We start from the raw sequence: 15,616 nt of genomic DNA on the forward strand, positions 1-15,616 counted from the left end.
ATTACGATTTAATAATGCTCATAACTTTCTGTAAGATTTTTTAAAACTTTTATGCCATGTCGGGAGCCAAAATTATTTTCATTTATAATTTATAGAATCATTTTTGTTTACTTAACTCCAAAAAATAAATAATTTATACCTATTTTGATCTCATGAAAAAAAAAAAAAATTAAGATAGTCAATTTATGGAGAAGATCTATGAAAATATTTCATTAATAAAATTACTAGTATTTATTAAGTAAGTTAGTAGTCAGGATATTTTTTAATTTTTATGGTGATGGGAGGTGGGTTTATGAATATATAAATATTATATTATTTGCTGTTGATATTAAGGTACAAAGATAATCATGTAGTCAGAAAATTTGTATAATACTACTTAAATTACGTATAAAATAATAAAACAACTATCACATTTTTTAAATATGATTTTGATTTAACTATACAACGATTGTTAGACAAAATACAATCATCGCATCGCGTAGGAAAATCTAGCGGCGAAACGTAATTCAGTGGCAATATGTCTATTAGAATCACTGACTTTTAGTCTCGTAGGATATGAAAAAAATAAGTAAAAAAGAGAAATGGGTAAGATATTACGTCGACCGACGTATTTCTGCTCACGTTTTTGTCTGACACGAGTACGTTTTTTTGTTTGAGAATAATGTTCTGGCCGACAAAACATTTCGACTAGCGTACGTGATTATTGGTTTGATATTTTTTTGAAATCGCTATTTGCCGGAAATTGAATGGCGGAAGCGGATATCGCTTTTTTAATAGGTATATATGCCCAGCTTGATCGTCATCTTCACTTTGCAGAATGCTATATCACTGTAGACATTTACGAATATCCTTATTGTTTTCAAAGACGATCATATAATATCACGTACTATTTTTACAAACATTTTTTATGTGTAATTTTTTTTTTGACTAGATAAAAGCCAATAAATGATTATCGGCAAGTGATATATAAATCTTGGATTTTGTAAACCATTTTTTGTAACGACTATATAGAGTCAATACGATTATAATTATTCAACTCATCTGGATTTTTAGATAATATTTTTGAAGCCTAAGTGCTACCTAATGCGAAAATTATGTAGTAGATATTCGATATTCGTTTGAATTGATTTGAATAACACTGTTACTACATTTGAAACATTTAATTATATTACAAGTACTATTGAAAATCGCTGTTATGATGATAGAAACGTCTTAATAATTAAATGTCTAGTCTATTTAAATTTTCTTCATACTTTTCAATGTGTTCAAGAAGATCACAGTTTAGTTTTTAATTTAATGTTTTTTTTTTTTTTTTTTTATACTGCCAGTTGGTGTGTCATCATCGTTTTGGAATTCAATAGTTCTGTGTACTTCACATAAAAAAAATATAATCAAATATCGATATTTATTGCCCGTAAAACTACTCACCTGATATAAATAAGCACTTCCAATTTTATTCATCTAATAAACTGTATTATGACTTAAAGTGTTATTGAATATCCGCTGAAATAAAATTTTCTGTCAACTTTCACATTATGTACTCTTGATACAGAAATAAAAAAAAAATGAGTATTATTATTATTATAGTGTCTTATTATTTTTTTTTTTTTATTTATTTTTTTTTTAATTTTTTTTTTTTTATTAGCTTTTAGTATGTAACTATAATTATAGTGTCTTATTTCGATGAAATACACCATTTATAGCATAGATTATATATTTTTTAAATAATATAAAAATATTAGAAAATCAAATCGAATTTAATATTTGGTGCATTTGATGACGTCTTCATAAGTTTGGATGATATATGATTTTACATTTTTATTTCTACTCGTCTTATAATACTTGAATCTATCATATCTTAGACTTAAAGAAAGTATCACCAAAAATAGAAATCTTTAATGGTTAAATTTTACTAATTTTCTAAACATTTTTTTTTAAAATTTTATTTATGTAGGGGATTAGAGCCATTATTATACAATTAAATTTATTATCCTCTGTTCAATTTAACCTAGATAGGTGTCTTCATTATTCCTTATTCCTTTCAATTTTCAAGTGAGTTAAATCCTCAAGATTCGAAAACATTTTTGGTGAATTGGGCTTATTATATAAATTATCCATGACTCATGAAAAATTCAAAATCACTAGATTAAAATATTTTTTACTGTTCATCCAGATTTCAAATCAAAATATTTGTTTTTTAAAATTAACTCATTTCTACTAAATATTGATTATTTTGTTAAACATACATTTCTACGTAAATGTGGTGATTAGGGAACTGACTTTGATGCAAAATATATTTTTTAGTAGTTGGTATAGAGTAATGATTTCCAAGTACACAATTCAATTCGTATATCAGAAAATTTAAAAATAAATTCTTTTTGATTTTTAATGCATTTTTGAAATTTTTAGACCATTTTTCTATTTTTAAGTCGTTTTTTATGTATATTTGTTGCTTGAAATTTAAAAGTTTTAAAAATTTACATTAAATGTAATTTTTTTTAAATGTTTTGTTTTGTAAATTAGTCGTAAATTAGTTATTTTTACGAAGACCGATTCATAACTACACGTAGTTTTCATTGAAGGGCCGTGACCGTATAATTATTAGTGTGAAACGACCTTAATCTTAAATAAATGCGATAACGTTACGATACGCAATATCGGCAAATAACTAATACACATTTTTTTTTGTGAGATAAATTTTTATAATGATGTGTTTTCTAAAAATTTTAAATTATAAAAATATTAAACCTACAAAAAACTGTTCAAAATTATGTTTTTATTGAATTTAAAAACATTTAAAAATTTTTTTAGGGCATTTTTAGTTCATTTTTTAAAGCATTAGTTCATATTATTTTAGGGCATTTTTCTTATTTTTATGGAATTAAAGTTCGTTCCCTAGTGATAAAAAAAATTGACTTTTCGTATCTATAATATGAGAAATTAACGAGTCTGAATATTTTGAAATAAATAAAAATTATCATAGATAAATCCTAAATACAAAATATATTTAACATATTAATATTTTAAAAATACTTTTTATTCATACGAAGAGATTTAAAAGAAAAGTTATTTTTTATTATTTAAAGTATCTTCTATATTGTTGTATAAATACTATTTGTTTCTATAAACAAAAAACAAGTGTATACAAAAATATTGATTTATCTCATAAAAATAGCTGTAACAACTTCATAGAAATCGATATAGTTTAAATAAACAATAAATAAGTAGTAATGGTACGGTGGGAATCTTTCTACAAGAAATATTTTCGAATCATAATTTAAACTAAATTTCTATAAATGCGTGTCTCTCAATATATTGTATAGTACTCGTAAATAATATGATCAAAAAGAAAACTTATTATTATATATGTACAAATTCCTTTTACATATAATTCAATGCCATACAATTATTTTTTATATACGAGTATAATCAATAATAATTACGAACAATCTGTATTTTATAAAATCTCAATGCAATGATAGTTTTAAATTAAAAACAACTTTAAATGTTTACGAAGTGTAATTAAATAAAACACTATTCATTTGAAAATGTCAATCAGGTACATTTATATCAATTGTGAATACATAACTATAACTACAACTATAGTATGTTATAATATAAGGCGTTAATCATTTTATAAATGAATAAATAAATACTTTGATTTTTTTTTTTTATCTGTATTTTAATGTTTTTATTTAAAACTTGGTTCGTTATTAAATATTGTATAGGAAACTTTTTAAAATTAACAATGCAAATTAAATCTCACCCAAGTAAAAACAATTCAAACTAAAATTTGTTTAAATAAGTTAATAAACTACAATTTTATACAGAAGATCAACAATTTTTTTTAATTAGTTAAATTTGTATTGACGTAAACTGTACACTTTTTTACGTATGAAATTATTTTAAAAAGTTTATTTTAAAAAAAGTAGTGGAGTTTTCAAAATCAAAAATTAGGAATCAATGAATCGAAATGAAATCAATCATATACGCAATTACAATTTATTTAACAAAAATTAGTTTCCTTTCATAACATTTATCATTGTTTTCGATTTAAAAACAATAATCCGATATTACTGTTTCAGTATAATTGGGTAGCGGAACTAGAAGAGTACAAACTCTAATTTTTGTTTTTATCCAAGATGTTAATTTTTTTTTTAGTTAGGTACTCGTTCTAGTTTTTCTTATCTATAGGCAATTAAATTGAATGTGGATTGAAAATGTTTTTCTTTCTCAAATGTCAGAGAACCAACATCTCTGGCAGAATGGTACTTTACGGCGAGAACCGTTAACCATTTTCAATTTACTCAGGAAAAAAATGGTGAACGCTTTTTCTATCCATTATTTGTTCGCCGTTAATTTAACGTTTTCCCGTCTATTACGACGACACGCGTGAATTTCTGACAGCAGACGTTGTGCTTTTGGTCAATCCCCGACAATTCAGAGCTCCGAAAACGCCGGGTCGCGTCTTCCACGGAATTGTTGTTGAAAGAAAATAAATTCGTTTCAATATAAAATGCATTGGGAAATGGCATTATTATTTTATCGTTTTTCATGCGATAATCAATCGCCATGACAAGGCTAAGTAAAAATGGCAGCGCGCTTAGGGCGAGCGCGAAGTTATGATAATAATAATTGTCATTATATTCATACATTTATACGTATATTGTATATTGTATATATAAATATATATTTATTTATAAATGAGAGTAGGGAAAACTTTTTTACCGGTCGCTTAGCGTTTGGTTTTTGAGTTTTTTTTTTTTTCAAGATTACATGTCCAAAGCACTCGAGATGGTCGGTCGGGAAAAGATTCATTATTCGGCCGTTTAGAGTCTAGAGCACCATTCATTACACCCATGCTGACAGTGTATGTTATTTTCTTAGGTGAACGGCAAAATGGACAGGCAAAGTGTGGTGAAAAAAGAAATTAAGCGATCCGGAGATGGAATGACGGAGTTTTCTCATTCCTCGGTCGGTCTTTCATCATTTTTCCGCGGACGACGTAATTGCTATACCGGCACAAGCAATAACAACGGGGCCATATCTCTGTCATTCTATCTCTGTTTCGTTTTTATCCTTACTCTCTTTTATATCAAACCACCTCCCTCTCACCGATCCATCCACCCGTCTGGTCTATTCTGCCTAAAGGCGAAGCTCGAGTTGACCGACATTACTGGTAACTGGTAAGGGTTATCGGAACGTTGGTTTATAAAGCTTTAGGAAATATGGTAACATTAAGTGTGTAATAAATTGATTATTATTATGCTATTATGTATTATCAATATATTAATAAATATATATATATTACACATGTGTTGTATGTAGTTGATATAATACGTGTTATACTTTTATGCAAATTTATTAGTCGAGGACGATTTCGATGAATTAACGCGTGGCGAAAGACTACAATATGATTTAATGTGTATAGGATCAACTGTATTTTAAATTTAAATTAATTACATAATTTATCTTTTTTTTTTTTATTGTTTTTGGAAATTGAATATTATTATCAAATGCTATAACTTTTTTTATAACACCCCCGTTCAATTCGTAATAATAATAAAACATTTCTATTATCATATATTATTATAGCAAAAACATTAAGTTACTTAATATCATGATTTATTTTATCTTATAGATCTTGGTATACAAATAAAATTTGCCTTTTAGATGTATATGCTAAATGAGTATAGTTTTATACTGTATATATTAAAGTTAAATATCTGTATCATAATATTTAATATATTGTATTAACGCGATATACAAAATATTTCAGAAACTCATATTGGTAAGTAGAATAACATTTTTCTTTTACTTAATCAAATATTTTCAGAAGATAAATTTAAGGTCTCTCAATTAAAGAATCAGTATTTTTTTTATAATTTTTCTAATTATTAATTTTGTAAATTTAATAATAATATTAAATTGTATTATATTATTTTATTTTCAAATTTATTATTAAGAAAAATATAGAACTAAAAAAATTAAATTACTGATATGAATAATAATAATAAATTAATATAAAAATTATATGATTTGAATGATATGTTGTAAAATATGTTTTATACTTGTACTATAAAATGTAATTATTGGGATTAATAAATTATTCTTATAATTTTATTTAATATGCGCAATTATTCTTAATTAGCTTTTTTTTTTTCAGTGTAGTAAATAAATAGTTATTTTTAATCTGAAAATATTTGAATTTAACCTACAAAGCTTTTTTCTGTTATAACTTAAAATTTTTTGTTACGTTTAATTAATCTAAAATTTTGCTTTAAAAATATTAATACACAGTGCTAATATCTGATAAAAAAAAAAAAAAAAAAATATTATATCACTATATCAGATTGAGTATAAGCAACGACAAACTTTGCAAACCACAAAACCACATACAGCATTGTAATCGAAATTCACCGGTGTAATGAGAATTTTATAATTCAAAATATTTTTGATCTCCAGGAACGAAAACGTCTTGAGAATTATTGCCGGTGGTAAATATTCGTATTTCAAATAAAATATACATAATGTGCATTATTATTTGCCTTACTGGCAAGACTACATCATTGGATATTTATTTGCAACATTTGGATGGGCATTCTTTTACGCCCTCCTAATGAGGTATGGGTATGTATATCATCCGGATTGTGTAAATCGGCCAATAAACTTAATCTGAACGATTGTAAACGAATATTTATGCGTGCGTAAAAGCTTAAAAAAAAAATCATAAACCTTTAGCTTGTAACCAGATTTCAGCTTTATATGAGTAATTTAGGGGAGGTGGTGTATGTGTACTTGTATGCCACCATAAAGCTTCTCGAGCGGACACTCGCAAACCAAAAATGGTGGTTAATTGAAAAATATTCCACGTCCTCATTTTATCCATGGAGCTGATCGGTATAGTAGGCGCGAAGAAGTTAACGGAAACTATCGGTTAGAGGTGGCTAGTAGGCGAACGGAGGTAAATAAGGGTAAGGGTGCGGTGGGTGTTTATATATATATATGTGTATCTATGTTAGGTCTGAGTTATAAATCAGAGACCAGGCCAGAAGAGTTCAACACGAGCGTTGTTTGTCTTTTATTTCCTGCCGGTCTTATTCATTACTGTAGCTGCCTCCTCCCCAACGTTGTCCGACCCGTCCACGAACCCACTGTCACAAATGAAATTTACCGTCTCTTCCCACACCACCACTTCGCATCCTATCGACGCCACGTACGACCCCTTGTCCCCGTAGGTCCAGATAGGTCGATTTCCTTTTTATAGCCAACGCCCGCCATCATCATCGCCGCAGCCTCACGGTCGCTCGCCGCATTTTTCACATCCCTTTCCACGTGTGCAACACCACATCGTACCCATTGGCACTATCAAAAGTTCGAAAAGTTACTCTCGACCCTCTTTATAAGAGTGATGGCGAGAGAGTCACTACTACCTTTACTGTATACTATCGCAACATGAATAAATACTATATAGTGTATACGTATATTTTATTCTTACACCATATTGTATGTACCATATTGAGTTTTGTTATAATACAAAATATTGTATACATCCTAAAAGCACTATAAACATTTAAAAAATAATTTTTAATCGAGTAAAAATGAACATATTATAGTTACATCAGATTGTCTTTGATTTTTTTAATAATCATATTATAATAGTACCTACGTTATAGAAAATTACTTATAACTTTGTTAAGGGTTATAAATTAATATTTAGACAAAAAATCATTCTTTCTTTGGTTAAAAAAGATTATATTAAAAAGATTGTTAAAAAAATCTTAATTACAATTCTTTCTAGTTTTAAAGTGGTTTTTTTCTATGAACATTTATACGTACAAATAAACTCTCCTATTATATAATGTTGGAGATTACATTGTAGTCTAAAATAGGTTAATTTGGTACTTTTTAAATAAAATATGTTTCAAAATAATATTTTTTTTTTTTTTTTACACGTTAGCAATAATAAAGTATTAATGTTTTGCTAACATATGACAATTTATAATATCATTATCTCCACATTTCGATAAGATAAAAAAACTATTCGAATTTGATAAATTAATTTTCATTGAATTACTATTGCTTTTTTTTTTAATTTTTGTAATTAAATCATAATTTTTAGTTTCATATTACTATTAAAACTGCTGCATTTAAATATTTTGATTTGCCTTGGAGATTCCAGGATAATACAAACAAGACTTTTAAAATATTCTGAAGAAAAATATAGTATGCTATTAAATACCCTTGTCAATCGAGACGCGTAGGAATTTTGAATTTTATTTACTCTTTGCCATATAGCCGTCTCCGTGTAACTATAATATTTTTTAACCCCCACTCCTCCGTTTATCAACCGATGACAAAACAGTAATTTCCCTTCATCTTTGTTAATATCACAAATTTATTATTATATATTAAACGATTTTGACAAGAGACTATTATATCGACATGCCTGTCCGGCTTATTGTATATCGAATAATTTTTAATCGATTAGAACGTATTATTATTTTTTATTTTTTTTATGTAAATATACCTTCATTCATTTCATAACTATATATTTATTTATTTTTGATTTACATTGCGATAATTACGGGAAGTATTTTTGTAGTATCATATTATTCACAAATCCATACAATTTCTATAACACTCTTCACATTATATAGCATGTTTCAAAATATATTTATGATTTAGAGATCGTATTTAAAAATAACCATATGTAAAGTGTTTTGTGCAGAATACTTTAACCATTAAAAAAAATATGATACAACATTTCATAATTATACCTACCTACCAATCATTTAAGTATAATTGAATGTTAATAGTGTAGAATTTACATAAGTTAACTGAAAATATTTAAACTATAATATAAATTATTTTAAAGATACATAACCACAACTCTTCCGTACACACCACATATGTACCACTTATTCATCTACCTTATAAACATTTTTTGACTGCTGTAGTGCTGTTTAGTGTTTGCAGCCACTGACCTTAAATTATTTATAATTATTTTATAAATTACTTAGATTTTAAATATTGCATTCTGAAAATGTGTAACTTTACAAAAGTAAATATTTTTCACGTATTAGAATAATTCTATAAATGTATTTATTACTGTTGTCTTAAATATGAATCATAAAGTGTCAGTTAAACAATTCAATTATATTTTTGTTCGAGGTTGTTAATATTTTTAATTATTAATATTATATCGAACTTTACGTATTAATGTACATATGCTTTTAATTTCAGAAATATATTGTTATCGTGGTATTGCACCGTCGCATTTACGTCAGCTCATCGAAAACTATAAAAATGGGCAAACAAATGCATATGGGTTTCTTTTTTGTGATTTTTTTTCCAGCGAATTTATGCGATGTGACGATATAATATAGTAATAATATGGAAAAATCATAAGATTAGATCAATATGACAGTGATTGTTACACATGATGAAGTTTAATGTCTAGATTTTTCGAGGAAAGAAGCAATAGAATGACAAATAATAGATATATTTCACATATCAGAAAAAAAAAAAACTTTATCCAACACTTTTTAACTAAATTTAAAATAAATTAACCACTAAGAATAAATAAATTATTAAATAGTACATATTACACTATGTACTTTAATCTATTCTAACTAAAGGAATTCTTAATATATTATTGTGTTGTTATTGTTTTTAAATAATAATATGTGCTCAAGGAAAATGTAAAAAAGAATATTATTAAAACTTCATATTATATTAATAAGAAAAAATCAGTATTAGAATTTCTTAATTTGATATTTCAATTATAAAGTATCTATAAAATAAATTTTATGAAAAATTAAAAAGTTTTCCATTGGTTTCCATTGGTTTTTTGGTTTAATTTTTTTTAAAATTATTTTTAAATTACGTTAAATTAATTATCAATTTAGTCGAACTTATAAAAATTTAAAAAATTGTGGACCAAAATATTAAATATTTTATTTCAATTTACGACTTAATTAAATGTAAATATTAGTTAATTCTATTGTAATATAGTATGCACATATTATATAAATAATATTGAAAGCTTTTTCAAATCGTATTTTTAGTTAACAAATATTATAAATTAGTTACAAATTTAAATAAAATACTCGTTATTCGTACATTTATATTTTAGTTATTGCTCAAATCAAATCATAGCTGAATAAGAATATTTTTTTTGTATTCATTATGAAAATTATATATATTTATATTTTAGCGTAAATGTTTAAAAAAAAAAAATGTTACATACTTCATAATAAATAACACGTTTCGTTATAATATTGTGTAATTATATTGGTAACTCATTAATAAAATGATAAAATATATAAAATAATATGAATAAGTCATTTGTTTATAGATTGAGTAGTTTTCAATAAAAAATCAAAAAATATAACGTAAATAAAAGTACAGTATGCGTATATAGGGTATATAGGTATTCATTATTAAAGTAGAGGTTAGGGTATAAAATATACACACATATTTATGAACCATTTGTATTGCATTAATTATATTGATTAGCAAGCTGTGAATGCATTCATTACATTTTCTTTTATTCGATATGTGATACTGGTATATATAAAATCATATAAAACACAAACGACTATACTTGTATAAAATAAATAAAATAAAATATATGCATTTTAAACTTAACTTCGTTATGTTATACATGCATAACGATTACTAAAATTATTCTTACCTCGTTAATTACATGAAAAATATAAAATATTAGATATTTATTTTTTTGATTATTATTAAGTTGTTCAGATATTGTGGTTACGTATCGGAATTATAGGGTAGATCGAATTTTAAAATTGTAATATTACGTTTATTTAAATGGCCCATTAGTAGATGGAACCGAAACCAATATTATAAGGGCTACTAATCTTCAGTCCCTATGCACCATATTATATACACGTTTACATATTATGCAATATATAAATATATATTTAATAGGTGCGCCTTATTTTTCCGAACAAAATTAATTAATGTCTACATCCAAAACGGTATACAAAATATTGTACAAAAAGAAATAATGACGTCTGTCTGAATATAGAAATGAACGGTGTACGTACGTTTAAAATGTATTTGATTGCAATTAAACAACGAAATATTCCATTTATTTTGCTATTGTTAGCCCTTAAACCCATTTTATCTTAAATTAATGATGTACGGATGTCATAACTCACTTGTTGATAATCCCCGTACTTCGTCTGGTAATCGAACACGAATAAGTACGAGTTCCTGTGATTAGCCGAATGAAGATCAGCGGTGTTGATCACGGGTGCCACAACTTGGGCGTCAGATAGAGCTTCCAACGTCTCGTCTCTAATATTCACCGGATGTTGTACCGGCCTGTCCCAGTCGGTGTATTCATTTACGATGGTTGCTAAAATTTCAGTCAAATGATACCTGCAAATAATACGCGAAAATTAGGATTTTTCAAGAACCGACGGAGAGGTCTTCCTTACTTGTATGTGTTTTTGACGTAAGTTTTTAGAATTTTAGTCCTCCGATCGGCTTCAATACCATATTGAACATCGTCTCCAGTAAATGCGAAAAACGATTCGGCCCGAACTACGCCTAACATGAGATCGAATCTAGACAACCTAGAAAGCAACCGTTGTCGGGCTGACGGATTAGCAAGAATAGCTGGTCCGAATCCATTAGCTAAAACCAATTCTTTCGGATCCTCTGGCGGTCTACTGGGTCCATTATCTTGACCATCTAAAAAAAAAAAAATAAAGGTACATTTTATTGATTATTTATGTTATAATGAATATATTATTGGTGAATGGTTATTACTTATTAATTATTAAAAGTAGGTATATTTATATAATAATTTTTATTAAGATGTTATATGTTTGACAATATTTTTGTGATAATAATAATAATAATAATAATAATAATATTATTATAGATCATTTATTCAGATTAATTGAAATCATATAACTTAGTAATTTTGTTATATATTAAAACTTTATCTTCATCATAAAGGTATTGCACAATATTTTTTTCTTCTAAAAGAAAACAATTTTTTAATTAAATATGGTTATATTAAAGTAAATTTTCTTAGATGCATTATTTTATTTTTCAGTTGAAGTACCTTTAAACACATAATGATGATTATTATCCACCACCACATGAAAGCTGTGCTGTAGTTCAGAGTATATGAATCAACGGCCTATCATTTGTACATACCCGATTAGTAAATACACATTATTATAAGAAAATATTATTATCTAATTGTTGTGCAAATAATTTCTATATAAAATTAAATATCGTATAATTAGTGATGCTAAAGTTATTGTTATAATCCTCGCTAAATTATTTAAATATATTCAGTTATTAATGGACTCTAATCGTGAACACAAATCTCCACATTTTTATATTATTTTATAATAAATCGAAGGAACAAATCACCTCATTTTTTTTTTTAGTTATATTTGGTTGTTTTAAAGTATGCCACTTTTTATATAGCTAGGATCTACTAGTCAATCTGTGTGTTATGCAATTAACTTAAAATGTTGTTCATAGTCTTTAGATAAGTACGCATAAACTTATTTATAATATACATACATATGTTACATGCATACTCCGACATTCATTCCATAACGTATTTTTTGACAGCCCTAGCCATTACTGATTGAGCTATCTATAGCATTATACACATCTAACACAAACTGTCACACGTACAAAATATGAGTATATTGGTCAGTCATAGTAGTAAGCAGATATTATTAGTCTAGAGTCTAGACTATGAAATTCTTATTTGAATAGAGACAATTTTAAACATTATTTCAAACGATAAAAACAAAAATTGAATTACGTTCACTATTTTCTATTTATTTATTTCTATTTTTATTTTTATACTTGTACTAGTATTTTCGATGCGTATTTGAAATCATTACAAACAGCAATCGGTGAAACTGATCAAATTTTAATGATTCGGGAGTTAGTGACACGGAAGTCGACCGGAAATCAGTAGACATAAGATTTATAAATACCGGAGGGTGCCACAAAGGGTATTGTATTGCTTGCTTATTGCAAGAGCCGGGAGTGAGGACTGATGACTCATCGTACCGGATTGTCAGAACAACATGAGTTAATCTTACACAGGAAACTGTAAGTTATGAAATCTGATGAATAAATGTATAAAAAAAAATTAAAATACAAATTCAACAACGATCGGAGGAGTAAGAACGTAAGCAAATAATAATTTATGAAAGGCTTATATTTTATTTCTTATCATCATTGTTGTTACTTTTGATATTTATTATTTATATTTTTGAATCACTTATAAACAAAAAAAAAAAACAAAATATTTTTTTATAATAAGTAGCCCGGAATCGATTGTTATACAAAAGAAATACATTCAGGTGAACAATATATTTAAAACAAAAGCAGTTTTTGAACATTGATTTCTGGTCATGTGGAAGTAACGGAAACAACAAAAGATTTGAACTTTTAAACTCATAACGAATAAACCATCAATAAATTCATAAATCAAATTATAACAAATAGTAGCCGATACGATCGTAAATAAAGGGGAAGAAGGAAATAATATTTTGAAGAAAACGAGAATAGTAAAAATAATAACAAATATACAAATGTATTGGCAAAGACTAAACGCATTAATGTCAAAGAAGAAAAAAATATGACAATAATTAGCGGTCAATTGTAAGGTTAGAAACAGTAGAATATCAAACACAATCTAAAACTATATTCGTGCACCGTCAGCAAGATTGTTAATAAACTCTGTCGTCTAAAAGTTGTTTGGCAATATTATACATTCGGATGTGGTGTACGATAATGTACTGTCTAACGAGTTTGTATAATGCAATTCGGCCAAATTTCATGCGTGTTAAAGCCAACGTTGTGGGGTTGAAATATCCGAAATTATGTTTTGTTTAAACTTGTAAACAACGCGTCAGTTAAATTTATCACGTAATCGCAGATATACTAGGAATATTGTATTTGACTACGGGCTGGGACGGTGTAGTATCGCGTGGCGACATTATACCTGAACATGGTTTAGTAAGTGTCTTCTACTTATTATTCGTACACACGTCGAGCGCTGCTGTAATGGGCGAACAACGCGCGAAAACGAAACGTGAACGAAAAGAACGTTAAGAATATAATTTCCCACACGGTGCAACCCTATCGGTCGAAAACAGTCGTCGCGTTGGAAACAATTTGTTTTCCGTTGGCAAACCGACGTGGACGGCCGGAAGTGAATGACGAAAGATGTTCGATAATCTACTTTAGGGTCTGACTTATTTGGTGGACAATAACGATTCCGTACGTGTCGTTCGTGTAATACATCAAAATCATAATGCTATATTATAAGTCGAGACCGTACAAGAAATATATTATATTCATATGCATACCTTCTCCCTACGTCTGACAATGTATCCATTTATTCACATAAAAATTCGCTTATTCAAAACTCGGCGCTCTACAAACCAATCCCATTTATTCAGGTCAACCTACCGAAACCTCTCTGGAACCATTAGCATGAACGATAAGAGCCCTCCCGGGATAAACAAAACCTTGTCGAGTTCCTCGCACTTTGGATTAAGTTTCCAATGGAAATCAATACTCTCCGGGCGGCAGGCCACGATATTGAGGTTTTTTTTTTTGTTTCCAGACTATTATTTTTTTCATTTTTTTACCACCATTATTGTCCTCTATCCTTTCCCCTTGTCTCCCGTGACTTAAAGATCGAGGCGAATGTACATTTTTATTCAAAGCAATTAGCGCATTTTGTCTATATAGACTGTATACATATAGATTGGAAATAATGACGACTGTGTTTACCTATTATATTTAATTTTTTTTTTTTTTGCATTTCCGCATTAATGACTTTCACGAATTACAAGACTGTGCTATAAAGTGTTTTTTTATGTTCACGCAGTGATTCATCATAGCGTGTTAAAAATACACATTTTTAAAAAATGACTCAAAAAAAAAAAAGTTTCAGCGCATTGCGGACTTCATTTGATTACAAAACAGATACGGTTGGCTGAGTTGTAAGTTGTTTTTTGATACGGCTTCACCTGGTTTTGGCAATTTAAGCGTCTTAATTTTTCGTTCACTAGAGTTATTCATAAATTTAAACTATTGTAATTGTATGTTTAAAAAAATAAAATATGTGTTATTATATAAAAAAAAAAAAATAAAGACCTTGTATTATTTTTTTATAATGTCACATGGATTTGGAGTTTGTTAATTAATCATACATTTTACACTATTTATCTATATAGTTTATTCATTATTGTTTCAGTTTGAAATCAGATTATGTTAGTTCAAACTTATTGAAAAATAAATCATAATGATTTTTTTTCTTAATTTAGTATATTATGCCTGATTTGAAAAATAAATGTTTGCTGAAAGAACATATTCACAAAACATAACTAAAATAAATATATGTACCTGATTAAAAATCTACATAATAAAAATGTTGAATGTCAAAATAATAACTTATTGTTTATTACTTTATAAGTATATTAGTATAATACACAGTTATAAAATAAACCAAATTCCAGACATTGAATACGTGCAAGTGTGATATAGTAATACTCAGTTAAAATAATATTATTTAGTAATGAGACAT

The 15,616-nt window shown here is 27.0% G+C and overlaps 1 pseudogene; it reads right to left on the reverse strand.

Annotated features, from left to right (window-relative positions):
* LOC112603025 overlaps window positions 1-15,616 on the reverse strand; it is a 134,709-nt pseudogene that overhangs the window by 50,971 nt on the left and 68,122 nt on the right.

This window comes from Melanaphis sacchari, unplaced genomic scaffold, assembly GCF_002803265.2.
Source record: "Melanaphis sacchari strain LSU unplaced genomic scaffold, SCAv2.0 Contig93_pilon_pilon, whole genome shotgun sequence".
NCBI classification, from domain to species: domain Eukaryota; kingdom Metazoa; phylum Arthropoda; class Insecta; order Hemiptera; family Aphididae; genus Melanaphis; species Melanaphis sacchari.